Source organism: Athene noctua, chromosome 2, assembly GCF_965140245.1.
Source record: "Athene noctua chromosome 2, bAthNoc1.hap1.1, whole genome shotgun sequence".
Classification (NCBI taxonomy): Eukaryota; Metazoa; Chordata; class Aves; order Strigiformes; family Strigidae; genus Athene; species Athene noctua.
Genome location: NC_134038.1, coordinates 157,167,968 through 157,195,904, shown reverse-complemented (window position 1 = coordinate 157,195,904; position 27,937 = coordinate 157,167,968). Strand labels below are relative to the sequence as shown.

The 27,937-nt window shown below is 38.4% G+C and overlaps 1 protein-coding gene across 4 annotated transcripts in view; it reads left to right on the top strand.

Annotated features, from left to right (window-relative positions):
• Nucleotides 1–27,937, top strand: part of BBS9 (Bardet-Biedl syndrome 9) — a 313,837-nt gene that overhangs the window by 10,755 nt on the left and 275,145 nt on the right. The gene's annotated exons all lie outside the window — the stretch shown is intronic.

Sequence of the window (27,937 nt, the reverse complement as noted above, 5' to 3'; positions counted from 1 at the left end):
CTTCTTTGAACTTGTGACACAATTATGAATGCTTTTGTGTTCCAATCTGGAAGCATTTAGGTTTGTTCTACATGGCACCTCTTTCTCTTCAGAAGTAAAGTTTGCCCAACAATACTGGGGGCTGGTAGTCATCTATACAGGTAATGTCCCTAAACTGTGGGCAGAGTGATACCACTTTACCAAGGCAGACAGTCTTCTGAGTCAGTATGGCAAATATATGTAGATAATCCCTCAGTTCTGTCTGTAATAATCTTCTAGTAATAATTCTACAATGTCTTGTCTCTGGGCTTAAATTTAGCTGACCAAAATTCATACTGATTGAAGGGGTTTTCACCTACTGATTTTGCACAAACACCCTGGGAAAAAGGTCAGCTTTTGTGGGTGGGAAGGTATCTATGCTATGAGTATCTTGAGGAGTGAGTGTACAGGACATGGGCATATTCCTGTTAACAGCAGACAGACAATATGGAGTTTCCTAAATCTGAGAAAAGGCAATAGTGTGCTTTCTGACATACTATAGTGGAATTGCAGTAGCAGACGTACTGGGGGGATCGTAATCTAAGAGTTGTGAGTGTCTGGAATGGTTCAGGAGGAATAAAACATATACCCATATACCACCATACAGTTCTGCAGAATAAACTCTCTGGATTTTTGATATGCATGTTTGTTTACCATGGAGATCCGAGTAGAGGTCTGACCACCAGCTCAGTCTTGATGCCAGACCTGTCTCCCATATACCTTATCATGAGCTGTAGTGGGTGCAAGTGATGTAATGAAGAAAATGTCCTTGCAAGCTAGGGAGACAGAAGGTAACATTTACCTCAGAACCAACTCAGCCAGCTATTTAACGCCTAGGATGGTCAAAATGAAGGCCAATCCTGACAGTAGCAAGAACAGCAGAGGGAACTCTGGTAAGTTCTGCAAACTTTTCTTGTTTTCTAGTAGCACTTCTGTCCCAGCATGTCAGGTGCTTTCCTCTTCCTTTCTTCTTTTCCATGTTCCAGTTTGCATTATTGTATTTATTGCTGTGGGAAAAGAACAACCTTAAGTCTTGTTTTGAGGTGGCAAATAAACAAAGAAGGCAGAGATTTGTGTAATGTAATAAATAGTACATGTTCACATCGTAAGATGAAGAAACTTTCTGTTTAAGACCTATATTTAGGAAAATAATAGTGAATGTTCAGGTACCTGATAGCAGGCTACTAAGACATACATTGAAGCATCAGAGAAATAGGCAAAATGGATACTGGAAGAAGTTCTTTTGGGGGAATGAAAGAATGTTGTTTTTTGTACATTTCCTGGACTGAATGTCCTTTTTATGTGGCTTTCTTGCACTGTCTGATTACATTTCTTGTCAAGGATGTGCTTTTAATCTTGTCCCTAGCCTTTTGCAGTAGATCTATTTCTGGTTTAAGTATCATCTTTAATACCCCGTTCTCTCCTTGAGGCTCATGAATGACAGTATTGTGGTTTTATTTCCATCTTGCAAGACCAGCCAGAGTGGACCAGAAAGAAGTTCTATCAAGTGTTGTTAATTTTGGTAAACAGACGCCTGTCCTGGCCTGGCCTGCGTACTCTCTGTGTGTATCTTTGGCAGATGTGCTGGGCTGCAACTGGGAGCCAACCAGTCTGTACATAAATAAATACTTTTTTTACTATCTTCCTTCTATGGGTTTCTCTGGAATTCTTGCGAGGCATCTTCTAACAGTCTCTCTCACCTTCAGCAGAGGTTACTTCATGACGGTGGCAGTGCTGTCAGTGCGCAGCAGTGAGCTTGCTTTGGGTAACAGTCTGACCTCTACACCACACTCTAGAAGTGGACTAACAAAACGTAGGGAGAGTTTTTGTATTTATTGCATTGTTACTGCTGCAACTAGTATGTGTCTTATTGCTAAACTTAAGCATCCTTGAAACAACGTGAAGGTGAAAGAGGCACTTCAGAGGTCATGTTTTCAGAGCTACTGATGCAGGCACAGGAGAATAGCAGTTGAACAGAAGGAGAGCAGGCATACAGGGAAAGCATGCTGTGGGAGTGTCAGGAAGGAGGGTGAATGTCAGTCCCCCAGGAATCTTTCATCTGAGGAAGCAAAGAACGCTGCAGGAGTTAACACAGAAAGATTATGCTTTTTTGTTTTTATGGAGCTTGTAATCCTATACCTTCAGTGGTAAAGAAACTCATTCTACCCAGCCATACCAGTTAACCCTGGCAAAAGAAAAACAGAGGTGACGTTGTGTATACTAGTTTGTGCTGGTGTCCTCTAGCACATTCTTGAGGGTTTTCTGTCCTTTCTTGGGATGAACAGTTATTTGGGTTCTAGTTAATGCTCTACTTTTTTGTTATTTTGTTTTGTTTTGTTTTGGGTTTTTTTTGTTGAACTGCTTCCAAACAGTTGCCTGTCAGTTTAATGGATACTGCCAAAATGATCAGTTCGCTACAGCTTGCTTTTACCTCAGATCAAATACTTGCCTCTTGGTGTTCAGATTTCTCTTGTAATTGTTCATAATATGATTTCTACCCATGTGCAGATGCACTCTGTGCTGTCTAGTGGGCCATTACAGCCGAAGCTTTGAGATGCCAAGTGTCCTGTTAGTCTCTTGATGCTGTAAGGTTGCATAGTCAATTTTGAAAGTTAGGATGTAAAGCCAGCGCATAGTTTCTATTTTCCATCCTACATCTTCTTTGGCCTCTGTGGTGTCCTCTGCTCATTCCTTTGTAAAAAGTTTCAATTTCCTTTGTAAAAGGAAAGTTGAACAGCAAAGAAGGTGGCTGAGGCTTACCGCTGCCCCCCTGCATTATAGAGAATCATGTGGGGAAAGAGCTCGAGCATACTGTCTTGTCCTGAAGAACCTTTCACAATGTGGGATGGGGGAAGTAGAATTGCAAGAGATGCATGAAACAGGGTGGAACAGAAATCTGTGTCTGGGTGACTGCTACTAAAATTGGGGAACAGTTTTCCATAAGTAGGCAGCAAGATATGCATAGAGGTATTGAAAGGAACTCTGTTTCAATCCAGCAATAAAGCTTTCTGAGTTGCTAAAAATCCTGCAGTTCCCTTTAGATCCTTACAGGGGCTGAAGAGGCAGAGACTTGCTCAGACCAAATTTTCAGTTTTCATATTGAAGTTTGGTTTAGATTGTACTGGAGTAGAATCTGGTTCTCTAATTTAGAAAGCAGCTTAGGATGCCTGTAAAGAAACTGCCTGAAATTTTTCTCTTGAGTATTGGTTGACCTAGAGTCCCACCAGAGCTTTTCAGAAATTAAGCAGAATAGCTATTAGAAGCAAATTCTCTGTTACTGTTTTATGTTTTGGTTTGGTAATGAAGCTTCACTGAGCTTCAGCTGTTTGTAGTTAAATGTGTACTTACATAAACCTCTCCCTGTACCTACTCTCTGTAGCTTCATAAGGGAGGAGGATTTCTCATGGCTTCTATTACTGTGGTAGCTGGGGAAGAATGTCTCTGCAGTTGTTTGACATGTTCAAAATACAGAAACAAACACCTTTAGATGTGTATCACATTCTCAGCTTCCTCCGATGTAACTTTTTGTTCTCCTGTCCCTGATAGTTTGTGTCAATCTCAGACCCTTATGTTATTTTATAATTTGGTCTGCTAGACTGCACATCTGTTTAGCTGAAATAGGATGGAGATGTAAAACATACCAAATACAGAAAATCTTGGTGATTTTTTTTGTCTCTTGTATTAAGAAAAACGTATTATAGATTTCTATGAGGAGGGAATTGTGAGGTAAACAAGCATATTCTGTAGCCTAGTTGCTAGCAGCTTCATTCTTGCTTGTGTCTTCAGATTAATGATTTGATGCTATGAGCAATTCACACATGGAAGAATTGACATAGATGTTCGCCTAATAGGAACAGATGAAGAAAATCAACAAGGTCATTTATTTAGTGTCATCATAGAAGGTCGAAATCTACATTAAAGAAATGATAAAAGCTATGGAATGAAAGAGCTGAAGGCTGAGAAGTTGTCCAGTGACTTGCCTGGAGTAACAGTGTGCATTTGCCTTTAAAATAGCAGGGTGTGTATTGTGGTTGTCACCACTAGATGGTCCTCTCATGACAGTTATGGTTTAGTAGGCTTCATCTCTAAAGCTGCATTTATACTTGAACTGATTCTACAGGTGTATTTACTGCAAGATTTAATGAAGTATAGAAAACATAAAAGCACTTTCTGAAAACCTGTATAGCTAAAAGTGTTTCATTGATTAAAACAAAATGTATTCTGTTGGTTGTAGAACTTTAGCAAAAAGGTGAAATGAATTTGACTCGTATGTTCAGCAAAGCTGTTAATTGCCCAGGGGTCTGGGAATTAACAAGGAAATCCCTTGTATGTTTAGCTAGAATCCTAAACAAAGTTAATGGAAATATTTTTAAAAAGTAAATCGAAAACACCTACAAAGATGAGAATACAAATCAAGCACAGTGTAGGCAGAGTTGTGACATAAAACTTTAAAAATCTGTTGTAAAGGGAAGGATTATAATACATAACTTAGCATTTTTTTTCTGCTTTAATTTTACATTTGTCCCTTGCTCTCTGTAAACCCTGGTGCTAAAATGAAAACATGAAACTATCAAGAAATGACACAGGAAGATCAACTAATTTTATATTTTAAAAATTCCATATTGTTAGCCCAGACTTTCAAAAATTCAACTTAAAAATTAAGTCACTGCCTTTGTTATGTAGAATGCCTAGATCTGCTTTTCATATTTCTGAACTTTTCCTCATGGTCTTAGAGCTGTAAGTTGAGTTTGTTCTGCAATGCTCTGATTCTAGCATATGGGTCTTTTTAGAAAGGGTGATTCATAATAAAACCATGAGTTAGTAGTGCTGAGCACTGGTTTTCAACCAAGTGAACTCTTAACCTAGCCACAAAATGTCACAGCCCTTAAGTTATGAACAGACTGTACACTCTTCATGTTTTACTTCAGATAGAAAATTTAAAGAACTTTAGGTGACTCTACTGTAAGGTCTTTTGATTCAAATTTTTAAAAGAAATTTAAGGTGAAAAAGCATACACTTTTATAATTTGTATTGCACCCTTACCTAATGATGAGACTCGACTCTACAAAAGTTTTACTTTTTGTAAACCTGTTTCATCACATAATTTTTTATAAGGCCGGCTTATGCTATTATGGCATCCTGCAGTTATGCCACAAGAGATGACTGTGTTAATGATTCAACTTTCATTATATGAAGTGATGTTTGCTGATGGCTTACAATATCTTGGAAAGTATTTTTTGTTTTCACATCTGTAGTATGTTTATAAGATACTTGAGTCAAATACCAAGTTATTGGGTAAGATTGCGTTAAAAAACCCAATCGGTTTGCAATAGCAAGAGTATAGTTTGCATAACTAGTTTATATTTTTGTTTGGGAGAGAAGGGAGAAAGTTGCTGGGCATCTCAGACTTGTTTGGAATTTTTGGTCACCCAGATGCAAAGCTCTCTCCCTATTACTCTGTCTGTCAAAGATCTGAGTTGAGTTTCTCCAATGTGAGTCAGATGTACTTGTGCTTCTGTGGTTGCTATGTGGGACTGAGGCAGCTTGCTAATTTTAAAACAGTGTGTGTACTAGATGCAGCATGTGATGTGCTCGTTTAGAACTTGAATTTCTATCCTGGACAGCATCTCTCAAATGCTTTCTGTGAAGTATCACGATGTTTGATGACAAGTAAATAAAATTTGAAATGCTGTACTGCGCTGGTAAAGCTTAAGTGATGGAACTCTGTTTTGCTGATTGAAAGTCACTGCTGATTGAAAGCTTCTGATAAATGAGTTGCATCTTTTGACATTGTTTAAAAGAATGGAATGGAGAGAAGCAAGTGAATTGGATAGTGTTTCAGTTAAAAATTCCTTTTCTTATTCTTCTTTATGCAGTAGTGTACATCCAGTTCAGTTCCTAAGGCATAAATCTGATATTAATCTAGAAATAGTCAACTCTATTAAGCAACATTCTACATATTGTTTAGTCTTAATTAAAGTTAAAACAGTGTTTATAGAAAAACAGTGACATTTTTGTTAGCTGTGTAGTGATTAGATTTTGAGCCAGTATTGTTAAATTCCGTGATTGACATAATTTGATCATAGTTCTGTTCCATTCTTAAATTTTTTGTTTAGTTTCACTAAAATCATGTAGGTCTAGTTCTTTTAATTAAAATAATGCTGAATTGGATCTGTTCTAGCTGTGCAGGAATTTTGGTTAATCAATTTACCAGTGTTGACTTCAATTATATTAAATAGCAGTGAACTATCCTCATGTGATAATACTAAAACTTCTTATAGACGGGTAGTCACTCAGAGATAGTTGAGATAATTATCAACTGCTTACTTAAGCATCTCATGAACTTGCATATTTGTACAATAGAATATATGCAGGAAATTAGCATTAAGCAAAACTTGTTCTTGACTCAGTGCAAATAAATTCATATTACTTCATAATTAATTTATATAGCCTTTTTCTAATGTGATGTTTAGATAATTAGGGCTGAAGTTATCTTAATTTTGTATCTACAACAAATAGAAATAAACTCTGTCCTGTGCTTTGACTTTGTGGTGTTCACATTGAGGGTATTTAGACATGGTATCTTGCCCTGCCCTTTGAAAAAATCTGAGAAAGAGACACTCACTTGGAAAATCACTTTAATTGCTACATTACCAGTTTCTGTTGAATGGATTATGACTCAGCTAGCTTGTAGCCGTTAGTCTAAGTCTTTCTACATCTTGAGAAAGCCTCAATAAACTACTTGTGCTTGTCTGTTCTTAAGAAGAGAGATTTACTGTTGTGGAGCTTGCTTATAGGAAATAATGGTATTCTGCTCTTCTGTAGTAAAAGACTGATGCTGTTACTAGTGCTTTGAAAAAGTGTCCAGATCAGGTCACAGTTTCATTCTTTGCCTTGTTAGTCTTGAGTCAGATGTGAGGAAGGTATGTGCAATAAATTTCTGCTGAAATGATACAAAGAATGGGGAAGTGCTTTAAAGTAAAAACAAACCTACTATTACTTGAAGTTTAGGTAGCTTTACAGATTATCACATAAATTTCCTGTGGTCAGTTGTGCATTAGACTGAACGGTGGGCAGGACAGTAGTTCAGACATGAACAAGCAACAGTATATGAGGAGTGAATACTAAAATTCTATGTTTTGAGGACTGGTGTACGAAGTGCAGATTTCCTGAGCTGTCTGAAGTGGTTAGGAAGTGTGTGAATGGTTTCACTCTGTAACAGGAGGATGACCTTTCCCAGGTGAGATTTGAGTTCTGTGATTGTTCTCCAGGGTATAAGTGGTACATTGGGGTGCGTGTATGAACATTCTCAACTCTTCCAGTTTTCTTTTTCAAATTATATTGTTAAGATTTTGCCTTCCATTTAATTACTAAAGCAGCAGCCTATTGATAGCTTACCAGTGGGATACACAAGCTATTGGATTGCTCTTGAATAGAATACTAATTTTATTTAGTGACAGAGAGAAAGCACTAAATAACCTTGCTTTCTTAGTTGCTGAGTTATTTTTGAATAGTGTTCACTTATAGATAATGGCTTTTTATTTTCACTGCAAAAGCAATATTACTATTTTGTGTGATTCCACAAAATATACTTGAAATATCTAATAATTAAACAAACAGTGAAGTCATCCTGGTTTTATATAGTCTCTTCAAATAAGCTGATAAACGATTTAGAATTGGATCTTCCTAATACTGCACAGCTTTTGGAATTTATTTTTTAATCTGAAACCTTAATGACTTAAGTTGTCTTCCAGAATAGTTCAGATTTATTTGAAGGTGTTCAATGGATACTATACCAATAAAAGGAAATAATAAAACAATAGCAAAGGGAATGAAAAAATAAAATACAGCTTTGACAAGAAAAAGTTACAAGCAAAAAAGTGTGAAAATACCTTGAACCTATCTTTTTCTCAGCAAATGGACTTGAATTCATTTTGTTTTTATTATAGCACTGGCCTCGAGGCAAAGTATGTTTGAGTGTTACAACAAAGAGGGTGCTATATGGAGGAATTTTTTTAATAATGAAATACAACATATGTGTAAACCATGCAACCTTGTAACAGGAAACTTTGTAAGAGGGGTAGACTGCTTAGCTTTTCCACAATTCTGCAAGAATGAATTTTATTAGGTGTTAGGCAGAAAAAAAATTATCAGCTGAGTTTTATGCTGTAAGGTTAAATGATTCTTATGACTATGTTTAAATACAGCAGCAGTATAAATTTGGACTTTGATTTATTGGATAGTTCTGTTAAGGAGCAGAATGTTTAACTGTTACCTTCCTGTTAAATTGCTTTTGAATAAGGGCAGATTATTTGAAAGGCTTGGTTTTCATGAGTTTTTTCATGGAGTAGATCTGCTGATGACTACTTCTAAATGGTTTCTCATGTAACTTTGGAAACCTGGTGGTTTTTGTTTGTTGTTTTGTTTTTTATTTTTTTTAAATAATGGTCTTAGAACCTCTTCTCTAAATTGAGCATGTGAATGGAAAAGTAAGCAAGGAAAAGTTCTCTGAATGTCTTACCATGCCTTTCCTTAAACCTTCCTCAACTTCTCTTAACAGTAAGGAGTAAGATCGTAGCCTAACTGCGGTAAAAACTCCCATTGCCTTCAGTATGCTAGAACTTTACTTCAATTATAAATTGCTAGACACATCACTTAATCTGCATTTTGTTTAAACAAAGCTCTGCAGTTAAAATGAAGTAAAAACAATTGTACAAATACGTTACTTTGGAAGCAGTTGTATGTGGAAGCGAAAGACTTGTTTTTCAAAACTTTGATAGATTTTATATGATACTTTTTCTAATTTAGTTTGTTGAAGTATGGTACCCAAATGTGTGCAGTCATTGTGCGCTGGTAGTATAAAATATTTTGTATCTTGCACGTGAGGTTATGGCTTTTGCCGTACTCCTGCCAAGAATCAGCAAGTGCCAAGCGGAACAATAATTACCTCATATGTTTTTAATAGCACATGTATATTAATAATGACCCAATCTTGCATTTGTCTTTTTGATGACATATTGTTGACTCATATTTAATTCATCATCATACTCTAATCCCCAGATTCTTCTTCTTAGTGCTATTGCCTGCCATTCTCTGGTTTCCTGTGAGACAATTGTCTGAGATCATATCAGATGTTTTACTTAAGTTTAGAGATGCTGTCTCTAAAGTTTAGAAATGCAGTATATATTATTGCCCTGTCTAATAAATAGTTTGGCATGATGAATTTTCCATTACTTCAAACCTATGTACAGCTTTATTATTTACATATGTACTTTCTTATTGAATGTTCCAGCATTTTATGTGAATGCATTTGTCTATCAGATTTGTTTGCTGCTCCGTATTTTTTCATCAAAACTTATGCAATTTTAATTTCTATTTAGTCTCTTTAGTCTTCTCAAAGGGTGTTTCAGAAATGTGCATATGTAGCTTTTGTTTGTTTTTCTAGTGTTCATCTGTGACTATTCCATTACCCGAAGGTCTCTAACCTATAAAAATTTATTTGGGAGGTCACCAAACCCTTGATAGTTACTTTTTCTAGAGGGTGAAATGTATCTTGTCCAGGCTATGATGCTTTCTACTAATTGTACTTTGGGTTATTAGGTTTGATGCAAATTGTTCCTATTAGAAATCACTCTACTACATCATTCAAGAGAGATTTTCTTGGACATTTTAGGTAGTGATGAGTAGATCTGAGTGTATCCTCCAAGGACAGAAAAGAATGCAAAGCAAAGACAATGAATCAAAAGCGAGAGGGAACAAACTGGCAAGAGGAGATGAAAATCAGTGAAAATGTAACAAGGTAATCTTACTTAAGATCCATGAGGAGAATTCTAACTTCATGGTAACTAGTTGGTACTAACCATGGTCACAACTTCTTTTAGTCCTTTTTGATAGATTTATCATTGGGAAACTTGGACAACTATGCATATACAAATGAATAAGATTTTAAAAAAAGAGTCACCAAATAACTAGAAAATCAAGAAGCTGGAAAAAATGAAAATTTTTGGTAGACTTCAGTTTATCTACTTGTTTTGTGTAGAACTGCCATGTTTTCCCCCAGGTGGTAATGCAAGCTTTGGTCAATGCGACTTGAGCTTATATCAATCATATTACTTGCTAAGTAGCAGAGCCTCTACCTTCTGGAAGCTTAAAGGCTGGAGGTATAGAATACCGTCATTTCAAGTGTCAAAGTTTTTTTAGGAGAAACTGGAGATTTCTGAAGGGCTTAAAAAAGCAATCCATCACAAAAGAAGTTTAGCAGACCAGAAAGAAAATTTTGGTTTTGGATTCAAAATTCATGCTTTAAACAAAATCAATATGTAACTTCACCATGGATTGCTGTGGTTGTCTGTTCTGTTACCCCTTGTATAAGGTCAGATCAGATGAGAGTGTGTGTAACTTAAAGAAATAATGCTGCAGCCTTGCTAAATTTTTGCATTTCTTTAACATGACTCAGTCTGATTATGAGTGGGGTTTAATAAACACAAATAACTCCCCCAAAATGTATTTGGTGACCATACTGAATAAAAAGGACAAGGAAGGATTACAGCAGAAATAAAATGTATGTGACTGCTCTTTAGTACGATTGATTGGAATGAAAATGTGTGTCATCTTGCTTACCTGCAAAAGTACAAAAATAATATTTTGCAATGTTAGTGGCAAAGTAATAAGATAATTTGAGTGTTCACCGTGTGCTTCCAATGATCTTAAAATACCAGATAACAAGTTGTTCCTGCTTGCTTAATCTGTGGTGTCTTTCCTGAGCTTGCCAAAAAGGAAACCAAAAGGGATGGTGACTTTTGATAGAGATGTAATTCACTGACTCATCTGACCACAAAGTAAGAGTTAGTCCTTTCTGTATGTTGGTTAGTAGTCTAGGATATATATAGACAAATGATCTGAATGTTAAGAGTGGCTGTATTTTATTGGTGTTTTTGAGGATATTTAGTCAAGCTGTTTATTTCTAACTTTAATGGTATATTTAAAACTTTCAAGAGGTACAGGTGTTCCACCTAATTCTGTAGAGTGAACTTCCAGTTTTGTGTCGTAAGCTTCAGACTGTTAGACTTTGTTATAAACTATATTTAATGGGTTCTTTGGATGTGACTTCAGTTATTCTGGAGAGCATTCTTCAGCAAATAGTTTCAACAATTCTGGAGCTCAAAAAAATTAATAAAGAATCAAAGTGGTTGGGAATTTGTTAGGAGTTATGAAGCTTCTTACTCTAAGGAGACTAAAAATTAAGAAGTAGGAGAAAAGGTGGGGAATTTCACTGGGGTTTAACAGCAGGATTTAAAAAATTCTGTTTGGTTATAAGTTTGCAGGTCTGTCTTAAACGGAATTTTATAGATGGTAGATTTATTGTATGATGTGGCTTAAGATTCTACTGATAACTTTTGGAAGTAACTAAAATAATGCAAAATAGGGCCTATATTCAACTTCAGTTGAGCTCAATGAAAAGTCTACTATTGATTTGTGATTTGTTAAAAACATCCATGTGCCTTAACTATTCAGTAAAAGCTACTACTGATTTGGAAGGGCAACTGCTGACAGTACTTGTTTTTATTTCATTTTTATTTGTGGGAGATTTGCTGGTTCAGTAAGATGTTCTGTATTATCTGTGTAATACATGATAGGTGTATAACATCAGATGAGTGCAGCTTAACATTGGAAAGGTTCACAGACTAGAATTTCTCCTACCTTCTTTAGCATATGTCAGTATTGTAATGCCTTTATGAATGCAGGGGCTTCAGAGAAGATTTCTACAGTTGCCAGGGCTTGAAAAGTAGTTACGCAATAAGTTAAGGCAAGAAATAGAATTTAAGGAAAAAGAATTTTACAATTTCTTCATGAATCATCATTATTCAGGCTACATCTATGTGTACAGCCATCCTCCCATGCAGAGCTAATGTTCTTTTCCAAGACTGACTCTATACTGTCTATAATTAATCTGCTGTATTCTATAGCTCTGTGTCATACTGCTTTCACAGCTGCCTGAACATTTTCCCTGAGACTTATTACTTATATTAGATAGAAACATCTGCTTTTGAATGTGGGAAAAATTCTTTGCTTAATATGAAGGTTGTAATAAACAAATTTTAGTACTATAATCTGTTTAGGGGGAGGAGACTTTACCTGTGATGCCTACACAGTGCAAAGTACCAGGTTCCTTTCAGCAGGAACTTTTGTGTGCCGGATGTTGCAGCTGTGATACTTTTGGATCTCTGTACTGCATGGTAGTCTTTTGTGCTCCTTTGAACCATGCTAGTGGTTTTTCTAAGGGGCCTTCCACCACCCCGTCAATATGAGGTTTAAAGGGATTGTTGCTAAGTTGCATAATTTAACTATGTTGCCTTCTGTGGCGAGAGTTGTATCAAGAATAAAGGATTATGTCACAGGTCTCTAAAGGATTGTGCAAGTGAGGGCTGATTGGAGATGCTTTAGCAGTTCAAGATTCCCTTTCCATCTAAGATCCTCCTTATGCTTTATGGTGGGTAGATATCTGCAGGTTAGGTAGAGGGAATACAGTATGATGGCTGACAGAACTAAAAAGAATTTTTTTCTCACGGCAGCTCTGACTGCGTGCTGTACTGTGTCTTGAACAGGGAGGCTTCTTACAGAGTGAGCTGTTGCAGAGAGAGCACCTCTGGTGCTGGGACCTGTGAGCATGTTTTACTGCAATGCTTTAATATCCAAAAGGGATTAGAAAATAATTAAAGCTAACATCAGTAGAATAAGGATTTAGTGGTTTCCTTAAACACTTGCCTTAGTTTCTTTTAAACTCCTATCCGCTTCTCTATTTCCTTCCTCTTGAGTAATTTTTCAGTTCTAGCAGAAGAGCACTTAGTCAGTCTCGGCTGGAACATATGTACACTACGTTTGGGATGGGTATGTGCATTAGCATTGAGTGATGCAGGGCATTTTTCTTTTTTCTCTTTACGTGCGTTCAGGGTATTGCACTGCCTTGGCAGTGCTGTCAAATCCTCTGGCCTAGAATGAATGGCTGCAGCTGAAGTCCTGAACTTTGATCCCATCTGTAGTAATGCAATGAGCAGCCACCAGACCACCAAGCTAGTCAATTCAGATTTCTTTCTGAATGTACACTGACATGTGCTTCCTGCTTTGGGTTAGGGAAGTAACCTAAGACTTGCCTTTTACTAGGCGCATAGATTGTTTTAAGAACTGCCCTACATATTTTCAAATGGCTTTTCCATTAGTCAGAAAGTGATTCCTGAAGTGCTTTTCTCACAGTTGACCCAGATCTGTTTTGCTTCAGGAGCTGCACTCAGCAGCAAGTTGAGTTCTCCAAAATGGGTTTGAAATGGAGGAGACTTTGTTCTCTATGCTGGGAGAAATTTGGGGGAGCAGATTTCAGTGATGAAGAGAAAGGAAAACATATTCGCTTGTTTCAAGTCAGGACAGTAATTTTTGTTTCAGTGTGGGAATAGTTTGTATGTATCACTTAACTGGTCAGTGCACTGTGGATTTCACTTTTATTGTATTAAGAAAACATTTCCTGTGTGTCTTTAAGGGGCTTTTAGGTTCCTGAGTGTTTTATAAACACCAGTTTATTTTTTATTTCCTTGATGCTTCCTTCCACACAAGACTTTTGACTGAAGCTTTTGATTACCACTGAAGGCAGTAAAGTTATCTCTGCTGACGTCTCCCTAAAATCTGTAACTTTATAAAGTTTTTTCTGATTTCTAATTTATCCCATTTGATACTGTAGTTTTCACTGCATGATTTCACATAGTGCTCAGGCCTTGTGATTACATAATGTACTTTTTATGAAAATGATTTTGTGCTAGAGGGGAGACTCAGAGGAGAGGAAATCATTAACATGCAAAAAACTTGAGCTCCAAAATAGCTTTAATTAGAAACTTCTTTCAACAACCTCTTACCACCTGCCTCTCATTTTGGCTTTGTATTAGCTCTAAAAATACGTTGTGGTTTAAAAGTGTGACGTAAATATATTCGTATCATGCTAGAGTAACAAAACTACAAAACAACAGTAGCTGGACTTGAGTTTAAAAGCAACGCTTTCTGGCTGAGGGACATTCCTCTTGAGACACAAACTGCTGAAACTGTGTAGAGTACACTAAGTGATTCCATCTGATCTGCAGAAAACACTATGGGTTATATTTTCACTTTATAAATATGTCACTGGCACAGCCAACTGGCTGCAATAAGCTTTTTTGAAATGGACATTTCTGACTGAGTTTTTGGGAGACTACTTTCTTAAAGTGAAACATAAAAACTCCATTCACTAGCTACACATTAAAAACAAATGTCCAAAGGAAATAAGTTGACCTATAAAAAAAGCTGGGAAATACACAATTTTCTTCGATTATGCTTTACATGTAATAGTTTGGATAATTGGAGTTGCATCCACTAGTACAAATTAGTTAAAATACAAATTTGAAAATTAGTGAGTAGGAACAACACAAAGATGATGAATGAAGGAGTAGGTATATTAAGAAGGGATGCTGTACTCTTAAAGGCAAAAAGAGTGATTACTGATTTGGTCCTAGGTGCCTTATGTTTGTTTTTTCAGAGACTGTGGTTCAGTATTGCAGTATGCTTGGAGATCATTGAAATGCTCTAAAGAACTTGTCATGCCATATTCAATCATATCCCTACTGTTAAAACAGGAGATATTTTTACAATGTTTGTGTATGTTCATGAATTATGAATGTTAAAGGTGAATGCTTCTGTGTCTGATGTGACATGTAACTTCATATATATTGCAGAAAGTGCTGTAGTTTTTCTATTAATCATTTTCATGAGGTAATGAAATTGGTAAAAATAAGATTGATCATAATGCGTATGAGAGCAGAAGCTATTACTACTTGTTACTTAAGCAGTAACACCTCAACACTTCTACTGACATTTACTTTTTTCTGTTATTTCAGTTATAGTATGTCTACTAGATTACCACTGCATATCAGTTATGTCTGCTGTAGTGTTTGTCTTTTAAATGCTACCAGAAGATAGGAAATTAACAACTAAATTGTGTATTTTAGACAAGCTTAAACCCTGAAGGTTGTGGTCAGAAACTGTCTAAAATACAGCTTTCTCACTACTATCAGTATAACTAGAAGTACCTGAAATTTAATTCTATTACAAAATATATGACTACTGTATTAGTAAGGTCATTCACTTTACAATTAAATGTCTTTTACTTTTAATCTTATGATATATCAAGCAATATTTAGCACTTTTCAAAACAGTAGCATGGCAAAAATGTAAACATAATTACTGTTATTTTTGGGTGACAAATTATTTTATACACTTTTTTTTTTTCCTGGTTTTATCTATATCTTTCTGAGGAAGAAAAGATGAAAACTAAGAGGCCTTAAGAAACAAAGTACAAATGTGTTCTGCTACTGTGCCTTTAAAAAAGTTTTTCAGGCTGATACCTGTAATCTTTTTGTCTTCAGGTTTCAGGTGCTGGAAAAGCTAGACTGAAAGTTAAGGGACATTGAAAGTTAAGGTTCTGGAAATAAGGCAGACAGCTGCAGCTTTCTTCTGTAGCACACTGCTGAAGTTAGGAAAATTCATAAGAAGCTGTGGGAGGGGAGTTGAAGATTACAGGGTTGTATTCTGGATAAGGATGTAAAATAGAAGTGGAACTGAACAGTTAGCTAATGTAAAATATTGAGAGGATTTTCAGTATGCCTATGCTGAATGCAAACACATGTGATTTTGAGGTAACAGATGTAGAATAACTGGTCACATAGGCGCGTGGACTATGAAGCACTACTTTCTTGCAAACAAAATAAAAATGCCACTAGTTATTTCTAGTAGCCAATTACTAGACTTCAAGATAACTATACCTAAGAGACTGTGGTGGCAAGCACCTTTTACTAGTTATCGGTGTTTGTACGAGTTTCTCGGAGTACTCTTACTGGTTACTCATAATTTTATACAGCTGGCTAACTCTAGACAGTATCAGCAGTGTGATAATAATGTCAGCAACTGTTGGGAAGTAGAAACTGGGTATTGTTAACATTGATAGCATACCAGTGCAAAACATTTCAAGTTTCTCTAACGGTTTCCACTGTTTGCTTGTCAGGAGTCTGTGATAGGACTAAATCCTGTGAAATCACAGCCTAGAGGAACAGATGTCTACCATAGTGCCTTGGAGTAGATCAGAGATGAAAGATGGAATGCCTTCTTTGAATTCTCTTGACATCATCTAATCCGATCCCGCTTCCCAAGCAGATTCAGCTGCTGGCCTGACAGGGAGTCATGAGAGGTGTGCTGTCTTCTGGGAGCTAAGGCCTGAGATGTTGCTGGGAGGGTGCCACAACTTATCAAGAGCACAGACTACCATCCATTGCTACTTTCATGTGGGCATGAATGACACTTTAAGCTGGAACCTGGGAAGAATCCAGGAAGACTACAAAGCCTTGGGAGTGCAAGTGAAAAGTATTGGTGCCCAAGTTATCTTTTCTTCCATTTTACCAGTTAGAGGAAAGGGTGCAGCTGGAAGTAGATGTATGATGCAAATCAACTTCTGGCTTTGTGGCTGGTGCTGTCGTGAGGGTTTTGTCTTTTATGACAACGGGTCATTCTTCAATGACTATAGGCTGCTAGGGAGAGGTGGGATCCACCTGTCTAAAAGAGGCAAGGGAATCTTTGGCAACAGGCTGGCCAACTTGATGAGGCCAGCTTTAAACTGAAGGACTTGGATGGTGGGGTCCAAAGTGTCCATGCTTAATGCTATTGCAACCAACTGGGAAATAAATGAGGGCAACCAGAGCAGTGACAAATGTCCTTTAGCTGCCTCCCAAGATGTGAACCAGAAGACCAATGACCTAAAGTGTATGTATACCAGTGCACAGGCAGGGGAACAAACAGGAGGAACTGGAACTCTGCACCCAGTTGAAAAGTTATAGGAGTAACTAAAACATGGTGGGACAACTTACATGGCTGGAGGATAGCAATGGGTGGCTATAAGCTGTTTCGTAAAGACAGGCTGGGAAGAACAGGTGGAGGAGTTGCACTCTATGTTAAGGAGAACCTTGGATGTATAGAAGTCAACTATAGTGACTGTGGACACCCTATTGAATGCCTTTGGGTAAAGATCAGAAGGGTCGTCTTCAAGGGGGATCTTACAGTAGGCATCTGCTACGAAGCTCCAAACCAAGACTATAAGTCCAATGAAGCAACATTGGGGTGACTTAAATGAGCTTTTGCATCAACAGAATCTGGTTCATATGGGTGACTTCAAGTACCCAGACATTTGTTGGAAGAGCAATACAGCAGCTCACATGTCATCCATCAGGTTCCTGGAATGCACAGGGGACTGCTTCCTCATACAAGTGTTTGATGTGCCAGCCAGGAATGAGGCACTGCTGGACTTGCTACTCACAAATCACAAACACCTGCTTTGTAATATCTTGGTTAGCGACATCCTTGGCTGCAATGATCACAATATTGTGGCGTTTGGGATCGTGTTGAGCAAGCTGAAGGTTAGTACTACTAAGACAAAGGTTTTAGATTTTGGAAGAGCAAACTTCAGCTCACTCAGAGCTCAGTTGGGAGGGATTCAATGGGAAACTTCTGTGGAGGATAAAGGAGCTAGTGAGTGCTGGGAGTTTTTCAGAAACATTCTCCTGAAAGCACAAACACCATTCATTCCCTTTAAAGGTAAGGGAAGGAGGTGGAGCAAGAGACCTCCTTGACTTAACTGCAAGCTTCTGAGTCTGCTCAAAACAGAGAAGCATACCAGAAATGGAAAAGCACATGAAGAGCTGTTGAGAACTACAAGGGCATTGCAGAGGTGTGCAGAGATGCAGTTAGAAAAGCAAAACTCATCTCAAATTCAAGTTGGCCAGAGATGTCAAAAACTGCAAGAAAGGGCTCTTCAAGTACATAACAAGCAGAAACAGAAGAAAAATACTGGCCAGCTGTTATACAGGAGAGGTGAATTAGTCACCAAGAATGCTGAAAAGGCAGAGATTCTCACCACTTCCTTCACCTCTGTCTTTACCAGTGCTGTTGGGCCCCAGGCAATGGGAATAAAAATGCAGGTCAATGCAAACACAGACGCACTGTCAGTGAAGGAAGAGTTGGTATGTGAACTATTACAGGAGCTTGACCACTACAGATCGATGAGTACTAACGTTATCCACCTGAAGGTGTTAAGAGAGCTGGCTGATATTTTTGCAAGGCCATTCTTCTTAATCTTGGAGAGTTGTGGAAATCAGGGGATGCCCAGACTGGATGAAGTCACCCCCATCTACAAGAAGTGCTTAAAGAAGGCTCCAGAAATTATAGACCCAACAGTCTTACTTCAATCCCTGGGAAAGTTATGGAATGAATCCTACTGGGGGCTATCACAAGTCAAACGAAGCACGTGATTGGCAAAAAGCAGCATGAATTCACCAATACTGTTTGTCCTTGACAAACCTGCAGTAACCTGCTTGCTTGATGTGGGGTGAGCAGTGGACGTTGTCTACTTGGATTTTTCCAAAGCTTTTGATACGGTTCCCCACAGCTTCCTCTTAGAGAAACTGATGTGTTATGGTCTAGACAAGGGGTCTGTGCGGTGGGTGGGGAACTGGCTGACAGGCTGCACCTGGAGGGTGGTGGGAAATACCTCTTTTTCAAACTGGCAACTTGTCACAGGGGGGTCCCCCAGGGATCAATATTGGGCCCAACGCTGTTTAATATCTTCATAAGTGATCATGGGAACAAGTGTACCCTGATGAAGTTTGCTGATGATACCAAACTGAGTGGGGGAGTGGACCCTTTTAAAGGGAGAGCCAACCTGCAGGAAGACCTGGGTAGGCTGAAAGAGTGGGCTAACAAGAACCTTATGAAGCTCAACAAGGACAAGTATAAGGTCTTGAACTTGGGAAAAAGTAATCCAGGAGTGCAGCACAGACTGAGATCTACCTGGCTGGGAAGCAGTTCTGTGGAAAGGGACCTGGAGGTCCTGGTTATGACTGAACAGTGTGCTGCAGCAGCAAAAAAAGCCAACAGGATACTGGGTTGAACCAACAAGGGCATCACCAGCTGAGATAAAGAAATCATTGTTCACCGCTACTCAGCACTTGTCAGGCCACCCTGGAATGCTGTGTTCAGTTTTGGTCCCCGCTATACAAAAAAAGATGTGGAGAGACTGGAGAGAGTTCTGCCTTGGGATGGGAAAATTGGAGGTAAAGGGAGACTCATAGGTTGAGATAAAATAATAGGAATAAAATAAAGCAATAACAGTAATAGAAAGTACAAATGGGTAATGCACTATGTGATTGCTCACCACCTGCTGACTGATACCTGGCCCGCTCCTGGCTAGTGATCCCGAAATACCAAGATCCCGCAATTGTAATCCTGGAAGTAATAGAGAACCGTACCTCATTCCTAGCTGCCCCTCCTTTATATACTGAGTGTGACATTACATGATGTGGAATATTCCATTGGCTAATTTGGGTCTGGTGCTCTGGCCCGGCTCCCTCCCAGATTCTTGTACACTTTGCACAGGCAGAACATGGGGAGTTGGAGAGACCTTGATCTCTTAGCAACAACTGAAAACATCAGTGTATTATCAGCATTCTTCTCATACCAAATCCCATATTGAATCCAAACCACAACACTTGTCTAGCTACTCAGAAGAATTAACTCTATGCCAGCTGAAACCAGGTCAAGGAAGCAGCACCTAAAGTCAAGGTAAATGGCACCCACTGATCTCCTGTCATCCACAAAGCTAGTCACCGCTTTGTAAAAGGCAGTTAAGTGAGATTTCACCTTTGTAGATCCATACTGACTGCTCCTGATTAACTTCTTGTCCTTCATGTGTCTGGAAATGGTTTCCATAAGCATTAGTTGCTCCATTACCTTCCCAGGGTCTGAGATGAGGTGGTTGACTTACCTGTCCCCTGGATCTTCCTTGCTTTCTCTTCTTGAAGATAGCTACATTTTCTTTCTTTCAGTCTTTAGAAACCTGTTCTGATTGCTTTAACCTTTCAAAGATAATTGACTCATGTTACAATGACATCAGCCAGTTCCCTCAGCACTTGTGGGTACATCACATAAAGCCCTATGAACTTAAGTTTGCTTTGTTGAAATATTCCCTAACTAGACCCCTTCCGCTGAGGGTAGGTATTCCTTTGTTCAGACTTTCTCTTTGGTCTCAGGGGTCTGGGACTCCTCAAGACCAGTCTTACTAGTAAAGATGGAGGCAAAGGAAAGCATTGAACTCCTTGACTTTTCTGTGCCTTTTGTCACTGTGGCACCTGTTCCATTGAGCAGTGGTCCCTCATGTTTCCTAATCTCCGTTTGGATGTCTGTGTATTTGTGGAATCTTTTCTTTTTTGCCCTCCACATCCCTTGCCAGATTCAACTCAGCTGAGCTATTGCTTTTGTAACTCCATCCCTGAATAATTATATATTATCTTTATATTCCTCCTAGCTCACCTGCCCCTGCTTCCACCTTTTTTACATTTTATTTTTATGTCTGTGTAGTTGGGAGCTCCTTGTTTATCCTCATTGGTGTCTCACTGCCTGCCTTTGCTTGAATTTCTGCTTGTTCTTGAACTTGGAGGTGATCCTTGAATATTCAACCAGCTCTTGGACCCCTTTTCTCTCCAGGGCCATAGCCCATTAGATACTCATTGGCAGATCCATGAAGAGGCTATAGTCTATGCTCCTGAAGTCTAGGGCTGTGGTCCTGTTTTATGTCTTGCTCACTCCTCTTATACTCCTGAACTTATCCTGATCATCCTCCTGACCATCTCATAGTCACTGTAGCCAAGGCTGTACCCCAGCCTTCATATTCATCCTTCATATCCATCCTTGTCTGTAAATATCAGGTCCAGCAGAGCACTTCTCCTGTTTGTCTCATCAATCACCTGATTTGGGAAGTTTTTCTCTGTGTATTACAGAAACGTCTTAAGTTTCTTGTGCCTTGCTGTTGTCCTTACAGATACAAGGAGTGTTTCAAGTCCTTCACGAAGACCAGAGCTACCAAATGTGAGGCTTCTGCCAGTTGTCTGAAGAGTGCCTTGTCTACATCTTTCTGATCAGGTGGTGTATGCAGACCCTCATGTTGGTCTGCTGAATAACTCTGACCCATCAGCTCTTGACTGGCTTGTGACCTGTGCCCTGACAGAATTCCATCCCTTGCTAACAAGGGCAACTCTGCATCACCATCCTGGCCTGCCCTTCCTAAAGGACCTGGAAGCATCCATCTTAGCACTCCAGTCATGTGAGCCAGCTCACTTATGTCTTTGTGATCTCAGTGAGGTCATAGCCTTATAACTGCACACAGACTTCCAGTGCCTTGTTTTTCCCCAATACTGTTGTTACCCAGAAAGTGAATTCATGCCTGGCATGCAATAAACCAATCTTAACATGCTCAGGAGAGATATTGTATTTATTCAGGCCTGGGTGCTTGGTGGACTTTTCCACAAATCAAGCACACAAACAGCAGGTTTTCATGCTTCTTTTATAGACAAAAATCAGAAGTTAATAGTTTTCCATAATGTGCCTATTAGGTACTGATTGGTTAGTAATTAACATGCACTTATAATACAGCTTACCTAGCGCTTCTACTATTATGCATGGTCAGGGGAAGGGTGTTACCCTGGGCAGGGGTCTTTTTGACTTGTGCGTGTGTTTTTTAGTATTATAATGAAGGTAGTTCACTTTTAGAACAGTCAAAAGTTGGTTTCATTGCCAAGTTAACGGATGGATTAATCATTTTGTCAGGTTGTCAAATAACTTATTCTCAACACAATTCTATACACTCTTTATGATCCCAGCTGAAACCAGGACATCCAGGACATTCTAGTTATTCTGTAAGGTATGGAGACCAAAGCCTATTCTTTATAAATTTCATTGTCTCACCTGACCCATCTTATGCTTATTCCCAGGTGTGCAGTAACTATAGCTACTAGCATAATCATTGACCATAGTTGTTAGTAAATATGAAGTGTACTATATCAATTCCTCCCTTTGAGACTTATGGTGTTTTAAACAGTCTCACACCATTTCTGTATAGATTCTTGGCCTGCAAAGCAGCATACACTGAATCAAGAAACAAGTTACAGTGATCATTATTAGTATAAGTAACACGAGGAAAAATAAATGTTTCAACTATTTGAGATCAGGAAGCCATGAGAATAGCCAAGAGAAATCTGATCCTCGTTCTTTAAATTCGGATGCCAGGTCTTCCAGTGTTGATTTTTCCTTTGGACCAATTGGGAGTTATCTGTTGAACTGAAACAACACATCCCTTTAAATTCCTCACAGTCATGGTTGTGTCTCAGAAGTAGATAATCGATTGCCACTCTGTTTTCCAGAGTAGCTTTCCTTACTTGTGCCATTTCAGTTCTGATAGCTGTGAGTGCCTGTGAGGTAAAATTTATATCTTTAATTAGGGCAGAAGTAATCCTTTTTATTGTGTGGTAATTCATAGCCACTCCAACTCCAGGGGCAAGTATGGCTGTTCTTGACATTTCACTTGAGCTGTAGAGAGTGACTTTGGAGTCACAGTCCTCGGGTATCTGATGTGTACTTCTCTTTGTTTATTATATTCTAAATCTTCCTTATTCAATAACAATGGAGCCATCCTTCCTATGCAACATGGTCCTGCAGTCACATTTGCTGGTATGTAGGTAGGTATATGCCAATTGCTCACATAGTAAAAACTAGCCTATGGGTAATCTAGTATGTGCCCAGGTATAGCTTAAATTTTGGGTGGTATTGCACCTTAGAAGAGGCTTCAAAAGAGTCAGATTCTCTCATTTCGAAGAGCAATTCTCAAACTTAGTGCATTGCAGGGAGTGCTCCTTGCACCTTTACTCTCAATAACCCTCTTTCTTTGATTTGACTGTATATGTTAAGTCAACTTGACATCAAAATTTTTAAATATTGTATAGTTTTTTTAACAGTTCTGAAGGAGTTGGTGTCCCTATTAGACAAGAACTGTACATTTCTCCTACTGAGTTTTCTGCGGATATACAGAGGGAAGATGTGCTGGTTACTTCCCTGGCTAAGAGTTCCCAAATATTTCAATCTCTATCTCATTTTGACATCAAGGATTGAAGCTCAATACCATCTAATGAATGCACTAATAAACTTAATAAGACTCTGATCTCCATTCTGAACAATTTTAGCATAGGTTAAATTCTTTGTACAAGTAGGTTAATATGATTATTCCCATCTGCAATTATAAGGATAGAAAATATAGATATTCCTTGTATACAATCTAGATGAACAAATTATTCTTAATTTCAAAGGTCACTTAGGTACTTTCCCCAGTCCAGTAGGTGTTTTCTTTATCCTAGTGTGATGGATCCAGGGTTCCACTCCTCTGAGTTTCATGGCAGTGTTTGTGGTTAGCAGCACTTGATAGGGTCCTTTCCACTTTTCTTCAAGGGGATCATCCTTCCATGTCCATAGGTAGACCTGATTTCCAGGACAGAAGGAGTATACCAGGGAGTTGAGGGGTACAGGTACAGGTACTCTTAAAAGTACGTATTTGTGGATGGAACTCAATACCTTGTTCAAAGACAACACCTTTTCCCCTACTATATGCATCTGTTCAGGCCTTCTGTCAGATTGATGTTATAGGTTTGCCATATAGAATTTCAAAAGGGCTTATCCCTTCTCTAGTCCTAGGAATTACTCTAATCCTCAAGGGGGTAAGCGGCAAAGCTTCCACCCATTTTAATTTGGCTTCCTGGCATAATTTAGAAATTTGTTGGTTTCGTGTTTGTTTCATTCTTTCTACCTGTCCACTGGATTGTGGCCTCCGGAGGATGTGTAAATTCCACCTAATCCCTAGTATTTTGCTCACATTCCTAACAAACTCAGCTATGAAATATGGACGTCTATCAGAGGACATTCCTAAAGGAACGCCAAACTTTGGAGTAATTTCTTTTAGTAGGTGCTTTGCTACCTCTTTTGCCTTGTTGTTCAACATGGGAAAGCTTCAGGCCAACTGGAAAAGGTATCCGCCAATACCAATAAGTATCAATATTGACTGCATCTTGGCAATTCTGAAAAATTTATTTGCCAATACTCACCAAAAGTTAAGCTTTATCTTACCTCTCCTGGAGGGGGTCATGCTTGTATCTTTGCATTGTTCCTAAGACAAATTTCACATTGGTTACTTACACTTTTAGCAACGAGCAACATTTTAACCCCTGTTGCATAACATCTTACTGATTCGACTATTGCTTCTGCTCCCATAGGGGTCTCTTAATGGGTTTTAGTCATTAACTTTTTCATGATTTCAGGAATCATGTGGTAATTCACCGCCCTCCATTGTCTTTTTTGCATTTTAGTAACTTAGTCAATTTATCTTCTAGTTCTTTGTCCTTTGGGGGTTCTACTTGCATTTCCCTTGGTGGAAATAGAATACAAATAATACTAAGTGCAACTTGTTTTGCAGCTTTATCTGCCCTCTGATTTCCTCAGATTACATCCAAATTTTCTTTCTAATATACCATGGCAAATTCCTTCAGCTTCTGTACTGCTTCCAGCAAGTTTAAAATCTCTGCTCCATACTCTATAGGTGTACCACTAGCAGATAAAAGGCCTCGTTAAGGCAATTATTTCAGCATTTTCTGCAGAGGTATTTGGAGACAATGTTTTAACTTCCTGATCCTCGGTTAGTGTCACCACAGCATAGCCAGCCTTTCTTATCCCCTTCACAATGAAACTGCTTTTGTTAGTATATGTCAGCTCTTAATCTGGAGTTTGAAGGCAGTGTCTCTTGGGTCTGGTCTGCTGGCGTACTCCTGTTCAATGACTTGTAAACAATTACAGTTAGAGTATTGTATTCAGATTGACACTCTCATAAAAATCTATATTTAAGAAAATTATTCACTGTTGGCTCCAAGCCTTTCCTGTCTTCCGTACTGATAGGATATTGTTTCTTTCTTATCAGTTGAACTCTTGGTTTTAATTCAACTTTTACTTGTTCCACATTCTTCTCTTTTCCAAGTTTCTCAGATGCCCACAGTGAGGGAGTGACTGCATTCTTAATTTCCTCAGGAATGTTTCCAAGTTCTTCTTCTTTATTTTCCAATCCTGCTTGTTACAAATATATTTGTGACTGCCAGGCATTAGTTTTGGGAAAATCAACTTGAATCTTCCTTTTTTTAAATTGATTTGTGCTTCTAGCTTACTTAATAAATCCCATCACAAGAGAGGTATTGGGCACTCTGGTACTTATAAAAACTCATGCATTACTGTTTTCCTCTCCAATTTCACATTTCAAGGGTTTTAAAAATGCTCTGGCCTCTGTCTTGCCTGTAACTGATTAAATTTACTTGGAGGTCCCCTGTAAGTATTTATGACTGAATACTTTGCTCCTGTATCTACTAGAAAATCAAAAGTTTTATTCCTCAGCTTTACTGGAACCAGAGGCTTGGCTAGGGAGTCCCCAGTTTTATTACTTAGATTCTGTTCCCATCATAAGGAAGTCAGCTTCAGGAGGTATTTCCGAGGTCTGACTGGCTCTTTTATTTTTTTGGACACTCATTTTTCCAGTGTCCTTGCTCTCTGGAAAAGACATATAGATTAATTTCTAGGGGGACTGATTGTCTGATCATATTTCCATGTCCTACTCCCCTACCTCTTTTTCCTTGTCCTATGAAAAATTGTCTACCTCAAGTTAAAATTTGGGCATTATCAAGGGTGTCTGCCAAAATTACAGCTTTCTGTTTTCAGTCATCATCTTTATAATCTTGTTCTCCTTTTCTTCTGGGGTTAACAAGCCATTTAATAATACTTGCATGTCCTGCCAATATGGATGATGATTTTCAATAATCATTCTAAAAGAATGATAAATTTTCTCTGGGTTTTCTCTATATGATCCAGCTGACTCCTTCCAGTTCATTAAATCAGAGTAGTAAATGTACCTTGACAATACTTGATTTCCTCCTGGATCTACAGCCTGTCAAAGACGAGCTAATAGTGTAAGGTTTTTTCATGCTTGAGTTCTCCCTGCTATAGGGCTAAAACCACCAACTCCTCCAGCATTATTTTCCTCACTATCCAAAGCCACCAACATTTGTACATCTTCTTCATCACTCAATTTTAAACACCTCATCCTAAAACTACATGCAGAACAACAACAGGACTCTGTATCTTTGTCTTCCATCATTGTCATTACATTAGGGTCAGAATTAAAAAATCTACATTTCTTTTGAGTTTCATGATCATTTCTCAAAGTAAAGAATAAATCAGCATAAGGTACCTCATCCCATTTGTCCTGTCATTGACAAAACAACATTAATTGCAAAATAGTATTATTTTTTAAGGACCCTTTCTTGGTCTCTTTTTTCTTATTTTCCAACTTATGCAGTGTCCATCATTTAGTACAATATTCAATTGGCTGTTCCCTTGTTAACAGATCTCCAAATTTTCCCAATATTTTATAATATACCCAAGAGGAGAGCAAGGAGTCATTCTAGATGGTTGAACTCCAATATTTTTACCCCCTCCCTCCAAAGTGTTCTGATCCACAACTTCATATATTCCAGTCATCACTGTCAATCGTATATGAATTTACTTATTTTAGCAATCCACAATTTCATATACTCCAGTCATCACTGTCAAATGTATATCAGTTTACCTATTTTACCAACAATCCCCCCTTAAGTGCACGCATAACCTTGTATCAAAAAATGTCTCTTTTATCAAGCATTGCACTGTTGTGTTGCTTACCCACTCTGGTCGGGGAGAGTACTCATGGAGTCCCTGATCAAAAGTTCAGTGCCTGTTGGAATCCAGAGATCAGGGTCCCCCTGCCAAGAGTAAGAAAGTCAATCAGGGCAAGGCATTACAGCTGTCCCATCTGGGTTGCCAAAAACTATTACCCGAAAAGTGGATTCATGCCTGGCATGCAGCAAACCAATCTTAACACGCTCAGGAGAGATACTGTATTTATTCAGGCCTGGGTGCTTGGTGGACTTTTCCACAAATCAAGCACACAAACAGCAGGTTTTCATGCTTCTTTTATAGACAAAAATCAGAGATTAGTAGTTTTCCATAACATGCCTATTAGATACTGATTGGTTAGTAATTAACATGCACTTATAATACGGCTTACCTAGCACTTCTACTGTTATGCATGGTCAGGGGAAGGGTGTTATCCTGGGCAGGGGTCTTTTTGACCTGTGGATGTGTTTTTTAGTATTATAATGAAGGTAGTTCACTTTCAGGACAGTCAAAAGTTGGTTTTATTGCCAAGTTAACGGATGGATTAATCATTTTGTCAGGTTGTCAAATAACTTATTCTCAACACAATTCTATACACTCTTTATGATTCCAGCTGAAACCAGGACATCCAGGACATTCTAGTTATTCTGTAAGGTATGGAGACCAAAGCCTATTCTTTATAAATTTCATTGTCTCACCTGACCCATCTTATGCTTATTCCCAGGTGTGCAGTAACTATAGCTACTAGCATAATCATTGACCAAGGCTATTAGTAAATTTTAAGTATACTATATTAGTATGTGCGTTACTGTAGACGCATTTCAAACGCACTGAAAAAGGACATGAGAGCTTTCTCCATAAGGCCACTGATCCACGGGCTCTTCTTTAGTTGGATTCTTGCACTTCAGGTGATCCACTTCAGCCCTGTTTTGTTGATTGCCGTGTCCCTTTGGTTCACATCCTCCTGGGACCTTTTGCTTGCCTACCCCATCTACCACTCTCTCTCTTATTGTAAAATCTCTCCTGTCCCTGTCATTCCTACTTTAAAGTTGCTCTTACTAAATTGGCAAGGCAGTTTGCTTAGATACTTTTGCTGGATTTATTCAGAGGATCCTGTCTCTTCCAAACAGTTGTCAGTCCTCAAAAAGGGTCATATGGTCATACAAGAAAGCTCTGTCGTGGATACCTGCTGTGCAACCAATTGTTGGCCCACAGGATACATCCAGTCTTTCTCTTG